The sequence below is a fragment of the Rissa tridactyla genome, chromosome 4 (assembly GCF_028500815.1).
Source record: "Rissa tridactyla isolate bRisTri1 chromosome 4, bRisTri1.patW.cur.20221130, whole genome shotgun sequence".
Lineage (NCBI taxonomy): Eukaryota > Metazoa > Chordata > Aves > Charadriiformes > Laridae > Rissa > Rissa tridactyla.
The window spans coordinates 81,440,474-81,459,430 of NC_071469.1; the positions used below are offsets into that span (position 1 = coordinate 81,440,474).

At 37.8% G+C, this 18,957-nt stretch overlaps 1 protein-coding gene across 9 annotated transcripts in view; it reads left to right on the forward strand.

Annotated features, from left to right (window-relative positions):
- Positions 1 to 18,957, forward strand: part of ZNF536 (zinc finger protein 536) — a 349,578-nt gene that overhangs the window by 57,342 nt on the left and 273,279 nt on the right. For 7 of the 9 annotated variants that reach the window (XM_054201280.1, XM_054201282.1, XM_054201278.1 and 4 more), the window contains one exon: positions 11,130 to 11,200. The exons of 1 other annotated variant lie outside the window; for it this stretch is intronic. The gene's annotated coding sequence lies outside the window, so the exon portion shown is untranslated. Of the gene's footprint in view, positions 1 to 11,016; positions 11,044 to 11,129; positions 11,201 to 18,957 lie in introns of those variants that run through there. One more of the 9 variants, XM_054201281.1, reaches the window with a different exon arrangement.

The following is an 18,957-nucleotide window of genomic DNA, read 5'->3' on the forward strand; positions in this document are numbered from 1 at the left end:
GCAGAAGCTCATACTCGATTCTAATTAACAAAGCTTACCTTTCTCTTGACCATACCCCTTAGAGGTCATCGTGTAAACTATTTAAATTGATAGTAATATTATGCACCGCAAAATTAATTTTACATTGTATACAGTTTTTATTGTGACTTTATCTTGTTTCAAAAGTGCTTACTTTCTGATTTTGTGGATATTACTGGCTGGATTACTTTTATTTTGGTTTTTACACAACAGTTATATTAGAAATTTGCTGTTTTATTCTTACCTTCTTAGTAAAAATCCTTTTATCACACAATGGGTAATTTATATCCATTACCAGCCCTTTCAATCCTTTTCAGTGGTGCTGTCAGTGCCTTTGGCACAGTAATGATTAATGTGATCTAATAATAGTGTGCCATTATATTACCTTAGTAAAACATGTACCAACATCCTATTCAGATCTACCAAATTCATAGCTTCCTATAATATTTTTGTTGAAAGACAGGATTACTATTTTTCAAAGCTGAATTTTTTTTTTTTGCCTTTAACATATTTAATGAAATTCACAATTCTTTGCCATGGTAATCTTTGTGCATGCGTTTGGGCTTGATGGGTGAATTTTATATCATTCTGCATTATTATGATTTGTTAGGCAAATTGTTTGACATGTAAAGAGAGATATGCATTACGTTGTTTTGTTTCGTTAAGGATGCATTTTAAGCATTCAGCACCTTCTGATTATTCTGCTTTATTTATTATAGGGGGTATATTTAGATTGTAGTGTGCAAGAATAAGCATTTGGGCTAAAACGTGTCCGTCTTTTTCTGCATTCTAACCCAGATACTGCCACATACCACAGGAGGCAAGCTCTGTGCTCCTCTGCCCCACACTGCCAGTTTTGGTTATAGTTGCTTTGCTGTGGTGCGCTCTCTTTGTCATTTCCTCGCTTCTTTGCCAGTAGAAACCTGCAGAATGGTGCCCAACTGTGAGCTGGAAACTGGGATCGTGCAGTGCTATGTCTCTGGTTTTCAATCCAAGGTACATACATTTGAAAAACAAATTCATACGTATCTACCCTACGCTTGAGGTTCAGCCAGATACAGCAGTGCTTGACCCCAGACTCCAGCTGTCAGGTAGCACCAGTTCAGCCTAGAAGCAGAGAAACTATCCACAGGACACCCTTTTGGTAACAAAAAAATGTCGGTACTCGTAAAAGTGTTGGAGTTTTATATGTATGACTGCCTTCCAGTCATTCCAGTTATGTACCTGATGCAGTATGGGAGTTTGCTGCTGCTCTTGCACTGAGCACCGATTCCCCCAGTCCTCTGCAACAGGAGAGACTTAAGTCACAGCACTCTTTCCAATCTTGGGTTCATCTATTTAATAATGCTCCTAGTCAGCATGGCTGAAGAGTTTGGATAACACTGCATTTTTGCAAAGCATCTTAAATCTCCATCACCCGAAAATGTCATTATTGCAGTCAGGGAGTCATGTACTTAACACTGTCACAGTAAAATCAAAATGAAACAGCATGTCCACATTTTAACTCTACTTTGTGATGTTCCGTTAAATACATACTCTTACTGTTTCATCATATCACAATAAATAATGAATGGGAAAAATATTTTAATCTTGTCAATATTGGCAATGTCTAAAAACAAGGAAAGTGTGTGTATGCATTTATGTGGATTCCTTATTTGATTTAGGCTAAGCGATACAGCTGTAACATGATTTGAAATATGCAATCAATGTAAACGAAGAAAAATATTTTGAATGCAGTGTATAAACTGTGTGGTTCTTTAGACATATTTTTAGGAAAAGAAAAAAAGATGATGACTGTCATACCGTGTAACAATACTACTACTACTGGAAATATATGCAGCAGCTTTTTTTTCTGCCGCAGTAAAAACGATCTTAAGCCTTGGTCACTTAAATCAGACATTCTCATCTCTTTCACATAGCTGATTCTTCATAACATAACAAGAAACGGGAGTGGGGGTGGGGTGGGTAGGTATAAAACCTGAAATCTTAGTTTAACATTGTATTCAAAAGGTTTAAAGAAAGTTCAAAAAGGTCCTTCTCTTTTTTTTAAGTAATAAATAGTTATATACAAAACAGAAAAACCTTTTATGAAGAACTCTCCAAAATCAGCTTACTAATGGAGATATAAGTTGTTAAAGCTCTAACAGAGCTGTACCAGTCATGAATTAGAGATGCCTTAGGTTGCACTGTAAGTCACTGGAATGTCTGTTGTGCAGATTGCATTATATCTTGTTGCTTTATTGCTCCTGGATCTTGCAGTTGTACTAGTCAGGACTAAGCCCGAATGAAAAAAGGTGGCTTCCTTTTTCTGGCTAAGAATAGAATGGTCAGTGAAATGTTTCTCCCTCATCTCCTTACATGCAGCCCAAAATACATGTAGTAGACTGCAGAATAGACTTTTCCATGGTTTGAAGCATTTTCAGGGCCTCGTTGGTTGTTTCTTATGTTGTTCCTTTCCGTGGGAGATTACTATATGATGTGTACAAGGCACAAGGTTCCTTAGGGTAGTTTTACGTCTGTTTCTTTGGTAGAGTAGGATTGGAAGTGGGTGAATTGGCCAGCAAAGAATTATTTCATCTGCACATCTGATGGGATAGAGGCTCTTATGTGTCATCTCTGGGAGATGGCTGCTTAGAAGAGGGAGAAGAGGATCCTCATGCAGCTGCGTAAGTTGTTAAACAGCACCATTACAGTTCACTGCCCTTGTTTAGGTTCCTATCCCTATTGCTGTACTGTGATCCTTAACACACTTGGATAGGTTAGGAAGTGGCTGCTTTTGCGTAACTCTGAAAGAAAGGCCTCCCAGTAAGCAGAGGAAGACAAATAAAATAAAATATAAAAATCTTGGCCCAATTCTTCGAAGACAGAAAAGCACAAGAAGAAAGTATTTTTGGCTTTTAAGGCTAATTTTATCTCTTGTGAGGCCATCAGGTCAATGAGTAGAAGTGGCGACTGGTAATTCTTGGGTTATATTACTAGCCACTGAATTATTGTTTGACTTTAGTAATGAAACATAAATGTTCTCTCTGTTCCCCAGTGGGCATAATACCATTTACCTGTCTCAAAAATGCTTTGTAATTTAATTAACACTTGGAGTGCTCTTTGAGATCCTTAGATAAAAGCAGGCAAAATGAGTCAATTGTTACAGAAATCCCAATTTATCCCCATTTAAAAAAAATTACACTTTGTCTTGACTTTTTCAAACCTCAAATAATGTTTGATAGGAGTTTTGGGCTTTGTTCTTACTGGTCCTTAGAGTCACTTATTCTTAATGATTTGCATAGGAGCACTGTAGGTATTACTTTTTTTGTTCAACAGAGTATTTTGGTGGATCATAAATTACCAGTCCTTGTGCTGGGAATGTGTTTCTGAGAGAAGCACACCTTTTCAGAGGAGAACTTGAGTTGTGCTGGAAAAGATCTGCGTTAATCTTCAACATATACTTTTTATTGGTTTAGGGGAAAGATTTCTTAATTTTTAGTTGTGCACGGGATGTACTAGCTTGGTCTTTGTTTCATAAAGTAAGCCAGTATCTTGCTGATAAATTAAACATGACTGTACTATTGTAACTACAGCTATTCAACAGTCATCTATAATTACCACATCCGCTCATGGCCAGATCACTGACCAATGACCAAACCAAGTATTTCCTTTGTATAGAAAATCCCTGTCTATAAGTACCCACTGATCTACCTTTGGACTGATTCTAATATTTGATTGTATATACACTTCTGTTTTAATATATACTTTGTAAGCCAGCTGAGATGTGCAGTTAAGAAGTTGATTTTTTTTTTTCATTTTCCTCTGACGTCCAATAAAGAACTTTCTTTAAGACAAGCAGGAGAACTTGCAGCAAGCAAGCTGCAATTTCAGCACATCCGTGTTTTCCATCTTGTTTTGGAAACAGCCAGATCTCTCTCTAAAATGATAAACCCCACCTCATTGCTTCCGGGTACCTAATTCATTCTCACATTTTTCCCTTAGCAGCTCCATGAGTTCATGTGGGGTGTGCTGCCTACCACTCAACTTTCTTTCCAGAGACTATGGAAACAGTGCACACATACCTGGATACAGCTGGGCTCAAAGTAAGGCTCTTGGCAAAAACACGTATGCTCGCACGTTTTGCCCCTTTTAATCTACTTTCCACCATTATCTTATTTTAACTACTCAAAAGGAGTTGAAACACTCTTTTAGATAAGCAGATAATCTCAACAAGCATCTTACAGCTAGCAAAAATGTTGCACACCTGTTTATACACAGCCTTGATGAAATATCTCAAAGTTATGCTAAGCAAGTCTGCCATTCCCTTCTGGTATTAAAAATGCCACTATCTTGAAGTTTTAAGTTGTACTATTTATATAATAGCACATAATAGCACCTACAAGGGAGTTTCTGTCTTTCTTATTCTTCCCTTCATTTGCTCCAGCAGTTGTTTCAGAAGAACCATTTTGGTCTTGCTTTGATAATTTAAATAGTCTGATACAGTTGTGACTGAAACTGAGGGCTGTGTTTCAGCTTCCATGGAAATTTGGGAAGGCCAGAATAGTGCCTTCCCAGTGTGATCTGGTGCAGCTTTTCAAATATTTTAGAGTAACCCATGCTCCGTTTAACAGAAATTGTTAATATTTTTTTTCTGACTCTACAGCTGACTTTCTTCCCTCCTCTATAAATTTTACTTTTATTGCATCTTATTTTTTACCATATCTTGCCACAAAAGATTTGGAGGAAAGGTGGAGTGGGAGATGTCTGTGAAGTTCATACTTCTGCCCAGCTGTAGCGACAGGTAACGGTGCTGGGAAGAAGTGCAAATATGCAGTAGCGATGTGGACATCTGTACGTGTGTAAAGGACTTCCTGAGAGTAGCTTGCTTTGGGAACAGGCCAAAGTGTGCAACTGGAATTCTCAGTCAAAAAGCGATATACTTCTCCCGTTCTTCCTCTGGAATATTACATTTTTACCGACAGTGTGGCTGCATAAAAATGGAGCACATCTTAACCCTCTTAGCAGTGATCTCAAGTGTTGCTTTGAATGGACATTGTCCTGTGAGCAAAACACTGGAGGAAAATTCTTGTGTTCCTTTTCTTTCCTGTGGGTAACTGCACATTGCATAGCTGACCAAATATGCCAAGACTATGGAAAAAGAGAAAATGGCAAGATGACTATTTCCCAAAAACAGTAAACACACACTGCAGCCTGGCTTCTTATTTGAGAATGCAAGATTTTACTTTTTGAATAACTACTGTATTTTAACAATAGGCATCAAGTGGTTGCTATGTGATACACAACAGTGTTTTTCATGAACTTTTGGCTGCTGAATAAGCCCAGCAAATATGGGTTCTTACCCTTTTAGTTTTCTGGGTCAATTCATTTTGCACAAAGGAGAGAATGATAATTTGAGTTGTAGGCAGAGAATGTTTTCTTCACATGGTAGGAAAGATGAAAGCTGTTTTTATTTGATTTCTTTTTAAATTAAAAATTATAATTCTTTATAGAGTTACAAATAATTATCTTATTACTAAAGGCATCCTGTAAGCTTGTTATAGAGTCTTACTCTGTAAAATAATTGCTGATTGTCACTGCAAACTAAAAGTGGGGGAGAAGGAGGGGAAACAGAAATATATGTGTAACGTGTATGCGTGGAAATTATTTTATTTTTTTTAATGCGATTTGATTACCCCGAAAGCAAAGACCTCGGTGAATGCTTTTTGTTTGTTAGGTGATACTGGCCAATTACAGACCATATAAAGGTGTTTTCTGAACTGCTGTTCTCCTCTCTAAATGCTCAGCCCTTTCCTGCTTATGGGTCAGAGAGGACAGTGTCTATCAGATTTAGTTGGCTCCCTGATGGGACACCACATTGAGGATGCTTTTATATTCTTATCTCCTGTTCTTCTGTTGTTGGAATCCCATGGAGCTGGATTTCTGAAAACTGTGGATTTAAAATCTGCACGAGAGCAGGGGCTGGCACTCGATAATGCAGGGGAGGGACAGGTGAGGTGCCAGAAGAGCAGGCAGATGTCAACAGCTGGTGGGAACACCACTCTCATGTGTAGGGTTAATGACAGCTTATGTGGGAGGATGAGGAGGACTCCAGAAATAGGGATGAAGGAGCGGGCTTTGGGCTAGGGGGAGGAAGGGCATTCAAGTTATGCAAGGGAGGGGAGAGAAATTACCTCTTGCTGTGCAAATGTATATGAGAATGTGTAACTGTCTCTCTAAGTTTCTCAGTGCTAAAGATCTTATTTAATTTTAATTAGCTCCTGGAATAAGTATACTCACGGGGGTTATTCAGGAAGGCTTTGGGGCAGGAAGAAGGTCGCTTGGTTGGGAGGAGAATGAAAGTTGGAAGAGGGTTGTTGGGGAAAGATCCATTCTATTGAAAGACAAAGAGTTTTGGGCAGGGTGAGCAAAGAGATCTAGGTTAAGGATTTGAGAGCCACAAAGATAGGATGGGCAGAAGGTTGTTGTGCTCCTGTATCAGATATGTAGGAGCCCTTGTTTAGTATTGACCATCTGTGTGGTAAATTCAACAAGGCTTTGGAAGGTGGGTGGACGAGCCATTGATGTACTGCTTGCCACTGCTGGGGTTATAATGGATTTGGTTACTTCAAGGAAGGTGCAGTTGTAATTACTTTTCCTTTTCCTGGCTGTGTATGACAGCACCCGTCAGTGCTCATCCATACACTGAAGTGCCACAATGAGATGTGTTTTAAAATGAGAAAGATGTACAAATTTCACCTGAGTATTCTGGCTGGTCATTCTCTAAGGCTCTTTTCTTTTCTCTCACTATGCTGCCAAAACACAGCTCTAGAGCAAGCTCCAGAAAGGCTCCATTTCATGCCATCTTTCCTCTAACCTGGACATAACTTCACTGTATTATCACAGTGGCTGCAGTCCTCGATTTATGTAATTTACATAATTCCATTAGATTGAATAAATTTACACTGATTTGTACAAAGTCCTTCTGATGAGAAGGTTTGTGATGGTTATTATTGCATGATTCTTTCGTGGACATGGTCAAGCTATTTCTGCGTATAGCTGTTGTGGCAAAGATTGTGTATCTTTATCAGCCAGCAAAGTGTGTTTCACCTTTCTTAAAGAATTTCCTTACAAAGAAGAATGAAGGAAGTTACGGCATATCCCAGGTCACTGCGTCCCGACAATCTTCAGAAAATTCTCTGCTTCTCTCCCCATTGGCCTGGTTACCCTTCTCTTAAAAGTACCTGTTGCCTCTTTTTGGTTAGGTTCATTCCAAATCCAGTTTTGAGGGACGGATCTACCTTTTCTCTTTGGTATCAGAAAGTGCTCCCTCGCCACCCCCCCGCAATGATGATAATAGTGATTGCTTGCTCAAATAGAAAGAAAAATTCTTTCATGGATGACATTTTTATTATTATTTTTTTCTTAGATGTTCCATGTAAAGCATTTATCATTGGGATAATTTTCCCTCTCAAAGTCATATCAGACACAAAGCTGTCTTCAGGGCTATTTCTTCTAGTTCACTGGACAGCTGTTCTGCCTGAAAAGAAAGAAAAGATCATATATCAATCAAAGACTTCAGGAGAATCCTTATGTTCTTTAACTAATAGGAAAATCCTAACTGTGAGTTCTTGATCTTCTGACTTCTGCTTTTTCAGTTGGAGAACTGCATTGATACATTTTGCATGTTGGGTTTATTTTTATTTTTTTTAATCTTTCTTTTGTGTGTCGTCTTGATGCTTGGAGGGTGTTACAAACTCATCTTCATTGGTGCCAGCCACATCATAAGCAAACAGTTTTCTTTCCCCTGTGACTTGACTGATCCTCTTCTGAATGTCACTATGGGCAGAAATTAGTGCTACTTAGCAGAAGCAAGGTTCTCATCTTTGCACTGCTGGTTGATTTCCAGTGGAGAAAGACTAAAAGGCTGAAGGATGTGCCCGAGCTGCAGCCTTCTTAACTGGTATAGATGTCTGTGTTTACTCACTGTTCTGCATTTCTGTAACTCCATTACACTGAAATAACAGGTAATAAATTCCTTTTTTGTTAATTAATTTAGTACTAATTATGCATTTACCCCAGTCTGTGATGCTAATTTAAAGAAGATTTAAAGTACATTAAAAAATCTTTGCCTTAAAAAAAAATACTCGGAATACTTTCTACAATTTACCAAATGATGTGTATATACAGTGACAGAATTGCATTTAGCATTTGTCCTTTCATCTGAAACATGCACGTGAACTTGGCTGCTACCGTTTTAGTCTAGCAGTGATTACCTTCCAGAATGGAAACCACATCCCTGATGCAGGGTTTCTGGCCTCGTTACGGTGCGTGTTTAGTGTTACGGCACATCGGTGCAGCACAGAGCAGCACTGCGCAGGTAGACTGGAAGGAAGCTGAAGGCCGACTTGGAGACACAGTAGCCCAAGGAAGCAGTTAAGTTAACTTGGATGTTTTTGCACAAGGAAAAAAAAAAAAAAAAAAAGACAAAACTAAACTTCAGGAAGATTGTTGCATCCACCTGTTGGTGCTCTTCAAAGACATTGTTAGCAGTCTATTACGTGTTCATGCTATGTTAGTATTTGGAGGTATCTTCAGACCCCAGGCAGTGCTACGTGGGGCTCAGCAATATACAGATACACAATGGTTTGATGTGTTTTGCTGAAGGGGACCCTCTGTTCTCTAAGCCGTCAGACCTTGACTTTGGTAAGGCTTTGCAAGAGCTGCCCGGCCTGGATTGCTTTAGGTAGGACTGCAAGCAAAATTAAGGCATGATGCAGCTAATTATGCAGTGAAAAAGAAGTATGAGAAAGGGAAGATGTGCCAGCGTAATTGCAGTAAATTCTTGTATTTACATATACTTAAAGTTGTTCTGATCCAAAATTTCCTGAAGCAAATGAATTTATTGATTTTTTTAGTAGATCTGGGATTGTATCGCTTGCCATATTGGATCAGAATATTGGGCCATCAAGTGCTATCAATTATAACCAGGAGCAGAAGATTTAGAGGAAGAGGCAAGAAACCTGTGATCAGTCACTGTAGAATGACTCTCCTTAAGGATGTTGTAATTCTAAGCAGGACACATGGCCAGTGTGTACAACGTGAGAGTTCCAAACCAAGGAAAGACAATGGGGATGATTTAATTTTCTTTTGCTTTGTAAGAAAGAAAAATCAGTTTTATTTAATCAATAGATTCTAGGGTTTGATGTATGGATGAAAACTTACAATCAGTGGAATAATAATATCTGGTTAAGCACTTCTCATCAGGAACTTGTTTGACCTGTGAGCTGCTCCATTTTTTAAACTTAAATGTCTCTATTATAGAACTTCTAAAGATTTTTACAGTGCCAGCATGGGGAGTGTGTGCGTTTTAATACGGATGCGTCTTGTAGGAAAGGAGATAAACCTTTTTCTTTGTACACAGACACATACATGATTTATCAAACATATTGTATTACTCTCTTTACAGTAAAACGTACAGTGGATGTGAATTACTCTATCTGTGTAGGATTAGAAACTCTGATGTTCTGTCTTGTATTCAGGAAGAGGATTACTCTGCAGATAACGTGCAGATAATTTACTTTTAGCGAGGCATTGCAGCTTTAGGACAGCAGAATCAACTTTCTTGGGGTAGAAGGAATAGGAATTGGTATGGAACAATGTAACGTAGTTGACCACTCATAGGAATTTCAAGATGACATCAGAAATATATCATTGTATATTTATTGAACAGTCATTTTTTCAGTCATACTAAAATGATCTTTTGATTTTAAAAAATAAAAATAATCTGCTGTAAATGCTGAGTAGCTTGAAATTCAACAATTTTATTGCATATATGATTGGCAGCATTAAATGCCAACAGCTCATTTAAATGTGAAACATCTGTACATTATTATTTGGGGATTTTTCATCTGTTGATTTTAGAAATGAGGATTTTACGAATCCTTGCATGCGTAGTTGTATATTGCTTATATACAAAAGCAGTCAGTAATGAAAGAATAGTCCTAAAATATACTGTATATGGTTTTGTGATTACGGTAGGAAATGCACAGCGTATGAAAAAATACAATATGCATTGCATTTGATTTTAGGTGTGGCAGCAGCAATTACGATTTCATAACAGTGGGAGTAACATGACAGTTCAAAAGCTCAGTGAGAAGATTATGTTTTTTTATATACAGCAATGTAAATTCTTAAAATAACAATGTAATTTTTACATTTCTCACTGGGTATCAGGATAATCCAATTTAGAACAATTTATTCTCAACAGGTATGGTGAAAATAGATATATCATTGTGGAGCGTGGTATAATACATTAATTTTTATGAGTGAGTTATGAAGATGTACAACTCAGGACCTCGGATAAACATCATATTCCTTAATTAATCCATTATGCTATGGCACATATGCGCCACTTTTATTACCTTAAAATGAAAAAAAAAAAAGAAAAAAAAGCTGATTTTTTTTTTTCTGTATTAGAAAACCTTTCTTCTAAAATTATAAAAATGTAAAATCTAATGCAACAAACACTATTAATGAGTTAGACATCTAAATTCATTGAAGACTTGTAAGATAAAGAGCCATCATCTTCTGGTAATCACATTCAAATACATTCTTTAGCTCGAATGTTTTAAAGCTTATGGGTGTAGCTCCTACATGTTTAAATGAATCCAGACCACTTAAATTCCAGCTACGGAATGCAGGTGAATCTGTGATTGAGCAACAATATCAGGACAGTAGTGGAAAATGCATGAAGAAAGAAAATATCTGCCCCTTTAATATCTCAAAATGCAATATTATAGATGCATACAGTTCCTAAAGCTGCCCATACAGATCTACAAAGAATGTTTTTCTCTTATGGGTCATCTTATAGCTTTCAGACAAGATTCTTCCTTCTGCCCCATCATAGATCCCCAGCAAATATGGTGTATTTCTGCAAAGCACAGGAAACTCGTAATTTCTAGAGGACGGATGGCAAAGTATCCACTTCTGCTTGACTCCACTAGCCTCAGTTTAGGACGTTGTTCCCTTTGGCTCTGAGCGTGGGTGGGTGTCACATTTTAACCGCAGAGTTTTATTTACAAATGGGGATGAATGTTAGTCTTGTAACTATAAATATTTTGCATTTACAGTAAAAGATCTACAAGAGCTTTCGTCATCCATTGATTAAAGAATTAAACCTCGCCACGCTCCGGCCAGCTAGGTAAGTTGTACTAGCCCTACAGAGCAGAGTAACTGTGCTTTGGGAAGGTGGGGTTGATTTTCTTAAGATCTGTCAGTGGCAGAGCTGTCACTGACACATCTTGGAAGAGGCTCCAGATCTCCCTCGCTTCCTGGTCTATGAATTCTCTTCAACACGACGTATCTATCTGATTAGCTAAATGGGTGAACTGTTTTTCCAAAATGTATTATTTCATCTTGTATTTATGCACTAGAGCTGGGTGCTGAAACAATTACTTGCAGCTTGCCTACTAAACTGTATCAGAATTTCCTAATATCAAACCTATAAGTTTATGAATGTGTGTTTTGTGTGCCCAAGAGCAAATGATCTTTACGATATCTATGTTGAATACATTTTAATGTGATTTTACAATGTTAGGCTCTCTGTCACTATCGGTCATTTCTAAAATCTGATACTAATAGAATTTAGTATTTGTCGTTTTACATTAACATAAGAATAGACATAAAAAAACATAAACCAAAACACCATTAATGAAAAAATCAAATTAGAGAGTATTGTGTATTGAAGCCATTAAATTTAATGTAAATTAGCACAATACAAAGAAATATGCTTTTCTGCTATCTCAGCATTAGAAGAATAGCACTGCTTTTCTCCATATGTCTGTGTCACCAGGTTGTTATTTCTTTTGTTTAGTCATATAATAGAACGTGTTGAGACATATTATCCTCAACTTGTGTAACAGCCTACAAATACTGATTGCAGTTTGAGCTTGTTATGGAAAAGTATTGCCCTGTGGATTGAGAAAATGACCAACAGCGGACTATAATCTATGAAGCTGAGAGTAAAATTGCCAACTAGAGGTCATTTTTCAAACCAAGGGGCAATAGTTTTCTACTATAAACTGAATATTACAGTCAGTATATGTTTTATTAAACCATTTCAGAAACTTGGGAGCAGTTTCATTTAAACTTCTTGCTTGATGTGGCTCAGAGAACAGGCCCAGGGCAGCTCACAAAAGAGGCCTGGCATAGTCTCTATAATAAATATTCTGTATACTCAGTAATTATGAAGGCTTTAGGGCCTTAATGGTGGATTGCCATATCCTGCCACCATTCTGCATCCTTAGAAGCAATTGAAGTCATTAAGATTTGTGTATAAAAATCAGTGCAGGCTACTGTTTCTCGCTGTAATACTATGATAAACTAGGGCCAAACTATATAGAAAAGCCAATTATGGCTATTACAGTCTAAAAGATTAAAAGGAAAACACCTTTTCCCTTCCCCATACCCTCTTCTTGTTTTTCTTTCCTACCAAAGTATGTAGACAATGGATCTCTTTATTGGCACTCATATGGGGGTGATTGCCTAGTGCCTTAGTCAGTAAGAGGATTTCCATTTGGAGTAACAGAAATAACAACAATAACGTGCCTGGACAAAGTGAAGCCTTTATCCTCCTGCTTTAACACACCCTGCGTATCCATAAAGAGTTCTGCCATCCTGTGCCTGGGGAGCAGAGGTCCTTTCTGCAGCTGTTGCTCTGTCTCGGGGACTTTACTGCTAGTAGATTGTCAGTACAAAATTCTTGGTGGACTTCAGGTTTTAGAAAGAGTGATAGGGAGTTCTACCCTCTCTGCAAAACAGGGGGGCAAAGAAAAGTGAGGAAGACCATAGTGGTTTGGGCAGAAGGGAGCCAAATAAAATCTTTCACCTTTTCCTTGAGAATCCCTGATGGAAGTGTTTTGCTTAGAGCTCCTCGTGGGACTTCCTAGCTCCTTCTGCAAGCTCTGATGTCAACTTGTTGTCTACCTTGCAGGATTTCTAATTTTCTATTGTGGGGCAAAGCTCACAGACTAACCTTGGTTTTGCGGCATAAGCAGGTCACAGTCCAATACTACTAAGTTGTCAACAGTAAACATATTTAAGTTACTGCATGCCTAAGTTGCAAGTTCACTTGTCAAAATTATGCATGTAAATTGTGCATTCACATAACCGTAATCAGAAATGTCTATCTGCACTTGCCAGATTAATGCACAGTTACAGCTGTAGCATGGGCAAATTAAGTGCAAAATTTGTTTTCGCACTTTGACTTTTTTAAAAAAACAGACCTTACATCCGTATGTGTGTATATATTATACAGACACAGACATAATTTTCTAATGGTCATAATTTTAAAGGTCTAAATAAAATTTCCTGTCCAGAGCAGGCTTAAATATCCCAAGTAGTGAAGTTCCCACTAAAGTTTCACAAATATAATTCAAAGGATATTTTTCTGATGCTTTATCTTAAATTGATCAGTGTACCGTGTTACGTTGGTCATAACTTCAGGGACCTGTCCTGTGTATATCTCCTTGGTGTTTCCGTGCTTCTAAATACTTGCAGAAATTCACCATAAATTACTTTGATATTGACCGTGCCCTTTTCCCTCATCCTCTACCTAACACTGTGTCACTGTGCAGATTGTGGGTTTTTTTTCCCCCCAAACTCTCTTGTAGATCAAAAGACTGGGCCAAATGAAGATGATAGCATTAATTTAGCGTTGCATATATTGCATAACATATACACGCGCTCTCTCTATATGATTATGTATCAAGTCTGTGTTCATTTCTAGGAGGATGTTGTTTAGAGGTCTGTCTGATTGTATCGGGCACTGTACAAACATATAATTAATCTCATTTTTAGCAATGCTTAGCTCCAAGCTGGGGGTGTAGAAATATAGGGTTATTAGTTTCTGGAACATTTTTATTATGCACTTTCTGTTTTGACTGACAACTATTAGTATTTTAAGATGACAGAACTAAAACTTCTGCTGCCAGATAGCATCGAATATAATGTATGTTAAGTAAACAGAAGCATGCGAGCAGGATAATATTTATTGTATAGTTACATAGCAATGTGGTAAGAGACTAGAGAGAGAATTATCCTTCAGGAAGGATATTCTATATTTTATGCTCTTTAGAAATACAAACATAGGACTGAACTTTGCACCCTGTTTCCTCAGGGTAGCACGCAGGTTTATCGTCTGTCCTGGCTGGGTTGTTCTTGAAAGCTTCCATTCTTCATCTTCTTCCTCTCTGTCAAATTGCCTGTGTAGGAGAGGAGTGGAAGATCCTTCTGAGATGAATTTTATAACTCTTCTTGATGGTTTGCCTTACAGCTTCAGCCAAAATTTGTATTGAACCCTTCAGATCCAGTCATTTTCCCAGAGAGCTTGACTGTCCAAGTGGATGAAAGTCTGGAGAGTGAGAGACACTGTCAGGAAAAGGGTTGTGCAATAGGAGATTCACGAGGAGAAGGATGGAACCACTGTGATCAAGTCAGGTTGCAGTTTCTCATTTGGCAAAAAATCAGTAATAATTTTAACTGAGTAAATAATAATTTTGTCTCCGGAACAAAAAGAATAGTTACTATGAAGTATGTGCAAATTTCCCATGTATTTCTAGTGAATATTTAACACAAAGCAATTAGAGGCAGGGCAAGAATTATATAGCTTTTAAAAACCAACGAATAAAGACACTCGTGTTTTCATGACACAATACACCCACCTAAAATTATTTATGGAATTCAAGTTAAAAGGAAGAAGCTGGAAAGTTCAGAACCTGGTTCAGAAGGTTTTGCTTAGGTCTGTGTGCACCGACTGCCATTGCTGGAGCCAGGCCTGGCTTTACAATGGGACAGCAGAGATGTGCAGCTGCTGATAGTTAGTATAGATGTGAATCCCTGTGCTGGGTGAACAAGCAAATTGAAAGATAAAATTGGTATTAATAAAAAAGTAGGAAGACTTTGGGCATTCTCTCTTTTTTTTTTTTTTTTTTTTTTAATAAAATAATTTCAGCTTGCATCCTTTTCAGCAAAAAAGTACTTGGCTTAGTGTTGTGTTGCAGACAGTTTTTCAGGCACAGAATATATTATGGAGAAATACCTGGTTTAGCTCGTGCAGTGAAAGGAATAAAGGTGTGTTAATCTGGTGTTCTGCTTGTGCTAATTTTTCTTAATTGAGACGTAGCTTGACTATTTCAATGAAGTACCATGCGTACCTATCTTTAGTGGAAGAAATTCTAAGAAGCAACTCTACAAGTCATTCTCAATTTGGGTTTTTTAAACACATGATCAAAAATGACTGCTTAGGTCCTTTGCACAACATCAACACAAGTAGCTGTAACATGACAAGATAGTATCATTAGGCAGTTGGTTTTGGCAACTTGGATTAACTGGAGGAGAGAAGGGGAATCAGTGGGATTGATACATTTCACCATTATTTACTTTCTTGGGTAAATGACTTTTTCCAGTCATTGCGACAAAAAGTATCCGAGGTGTGGGGTGTTACTATTTTTCCCTGAGCATGCCTTTACATACAGTGCCTGCCTTGTAATGGGGCTGTTAGGCAGCACTTTTAAATAGTTGCAGTTTGTAGCTGCAATTAGAATGTCTTTAAACACAGCACCACACAAAAAAACCCACCCTCATCACATAGCATTTCTTATGAACTGTCTGGTCAAGTTCAGCATTCATTCCTTAAATATAGTGCATCATACTTTATTGTTGGAAAATTCTCTTTTGGACTATAACCCCTTCTTCTCTCAAGTGGTTGACTGCTGCAGCATTCATCCAGTGCACCTTTTGTATTTGCTTCAGCTTTTCATTCCTTGAAAGTGGTTTTCCTTTTGACTTGTGCTTGGAATCAGGCTGATGCCATTAAAAAAATACCAGTCTTAATATGCTTATCATGAATCTTGATTGGTGAGAACACTGAAGGTGCTTGAGGAAGTACAGTTTGTGAATAGTAGTTCTTGTCGATCAAGACGGTGTGCCATTGTGTCTGACATACTTGTAAATTGTTATCAATCCTGTTACCGATTTACGTCTGATCCCTTCTTGTCCATCTGTGATGCTTATGGTTCATCTCTTTTGGGCATTAATATTAATGTTTCAGAACGATACATCTAATGAGTGGTCTCACTTTGAGGGAATGGTGCCATGTTTTGATGGAATGAAGTGTCACAATGTCTTAGGTAAAGTCAATCGGCATGGGAAGAGAAAAAAACTTCATCTGGCAGGAAAGAATATGGAGAGGAAAAGCTGTGGTGTATGATTGCTATTGAAAACGAAGGCACTACCCAGTAGAGTATAAATGAAGAAATGTGCCATCTGCATCACATTTGTAGTTGGAGTGAGCGTGGTCATATGGGGGTTGGGATTATATTAAACGCTGTTCAGGTAATCTTTCTGGATTTTGCAGCCATGGTTCCTGTAAACTCCTCTAGTACAGTCCAGTAGACCGCCCAGTGCAAATTGTAACGCTTTGTTCTGAGATTCAGGAAGAATTGCATCAGAGATGTTACTCACTACAGTCTTAGATCATCAGGGGCAGGATTTCAATGCCAGTACTGTTTCCATTTGAGCATCTTCTTTGTCTCCTGTAACTTAAATCCTACCCTCACATGCTTGCTTAGGGGTGGCATTGATATTCGATGGGAGCTGCAAATGCATCAGAGATCAGATGGAAAATATGTATATAATGTATCTGTGTATTGTATGTGGCAGCTAGGCATAGTAATGGACTAATGCTTTAATATATACAGTATTTATTATACAGTCAAGTGGAAAAAAGTAGATGTTTCTATTTATCAGTTGTTGGTGGGGGTTTTTTTTTGTCTTGGGTGTTTCTATCTTTGACTGATACAAATATTTTGGAATCTAAACATATCTCCACAATACTGTTGTGTCTTTGTTCTGGATTTCTTTCATCTTAACTTATCAACACAGTATATGAGCCATTTTATCCTACAGTGTGATCATCATCCTAGTGTGTATTTGCTCATTAATGTCAGGTTAAGATCTAAAGAAAGACGAAAGTAGGAGTGAAATTTCTTTTTTTTTTTTTTTTCTTGGTTTGTACTAATTTTTTTTATACTAATAATGATGGAAATAGAAAAAACTACAGTACTGTGGCTTTGGAAGAAAAAAAGTATACACATTTTGCTGCAAGTGCTGTAGCGCTTCTAGTCTTGGGTTGGCTTGAATATTAATACTGAAGCATGACCTTAAAACAAAAACTTTGACCAACTTTGTACTGCGGACTAATTGTTTTGGTATTTATTGAAATAATTGAAAGATCCTAAGGAAACATCTCCTCAAACCAAATGTATGTGAAATGCACATTCTAATCTTTGTATTTTTTCTGAATGGATTACTTTTTTTTACCCGTGTCCATTGTTTAAGTTCATGAACCGCCGGAAAGGTCTGGTTTTTTGTATACCTGATATTCATAGTGAAGAAACTTTGAAATGAGAAAGTACCAATAGAAAAATATAAGACCTAGTAATTTTTTTAAATTGGTTTTGGTTGCCAACAGGACATGCATTTGTTAAATGAGCCCCCCTCCTTTTTTTTTTTTTTTTTTTTCCACAGAGTTACCCTAGAAGTATTTCAAGACAGTTTTCGTCTTTTTTTAAAATACATAGAAAACGAAACTAAAACAACTTTCTGGTTTTCAAATGAAAACTGAAATTTTCCTTGAAGGGTGCAGACAGGAGAGGGGGAGAAGGGGAGAGGGATGCTTGAGTGGGTCAGGGAGACCACAATTTACACATTAGGGTTTGGGTGTTTTGTCTAACTTAAGGTGTTGAAAATTCTCACAGTTGGAGCCCTCTCCTTTCCACTAACTAAACAGGAGCAGAATTGTACTAATCCTGGTCATATGCAGCAAAAAAATGTCCAAGTAGCTGCACCGGGTGAGTGATCTGGGGAGCAGTGGGACACGAGTGATGCTAACCCCCAGTAGGTCCCGTAGGGAGTGACACGGCACTGATCCTTCTGCTGAGAACGAGGGTCAGAGGATGTTCCCCCATCGAGCAAAACCCTGAAGCACGAGGGAACTTGATGTGTACGAGTGATTTCGGGGAGGTCAGTCACATGCTGAAGGCGTTAGACGGACTAGCCTCGTTCAGAGCTGCGTTTCCCCCCACTCCCGCTTCAGCCATTTACACTGCTTATTTTTATTCTTCAGAATTGTTCTTTCCTTCTTTGGGGTCAGATTGCCGCCCACAAGCTCACAAAAAAGAATAGTTAAGAATATGTTTTGTCTTAAATTTGTCTTGAAGATTTTTAATTTAAGATGATTTCTAACATATATTTTCTGAGGCTTTCAGGCGAAACTATGCAAATGTTTTGATGGAGTTGAAAAGCCTAGTTTACATTTGATGTTTTTAGATTGTTTTGCTATATTGTAATACAGCACGTTAAAACATAAATGAATTTAAGAATGGTGTTTTGACTTTTCCAAGGTAAACATTTCCATATTGCAAAGTCAGTTTTGGGTCAGAACCAAATTTTCTGCGGAAAGTTTCATTTTTAATAGATCTATCTATGCTGACGAGTTTAGCAGCTATGGCTCTTTCATTTCGGTCCTTCCTGAGAATCACCATGTCTGTCTCTACTTGTTGCTTTATTATTTTTAGGAGTGGCAGTTTTCAGTCCTCTTCAGACTCTTTCCCCAATAGCAGGAGGCACAGAGGTCTTGCTTCTTTTTTCTGCATTCAGAATATGAGACACAAAGAAGCCCACAGTCTAGTTACTGAGCTAGGTTTATTGCAGTAAGTTGGCATTGTAGGGCACATTCTTCCCAACATCTTGAAGCTTTTAGCAAGTCTTTTCTCTTATTCGAAAACTAACACAGTTTGGCTTCTGTTTATGAAGGAGTCACAGTCCTGCAACACTAATTTGTGTTTTCCTAACCCTATTCTAGTGTGCTTTCAATAACGTAGCAATCCCGTGTGAAAC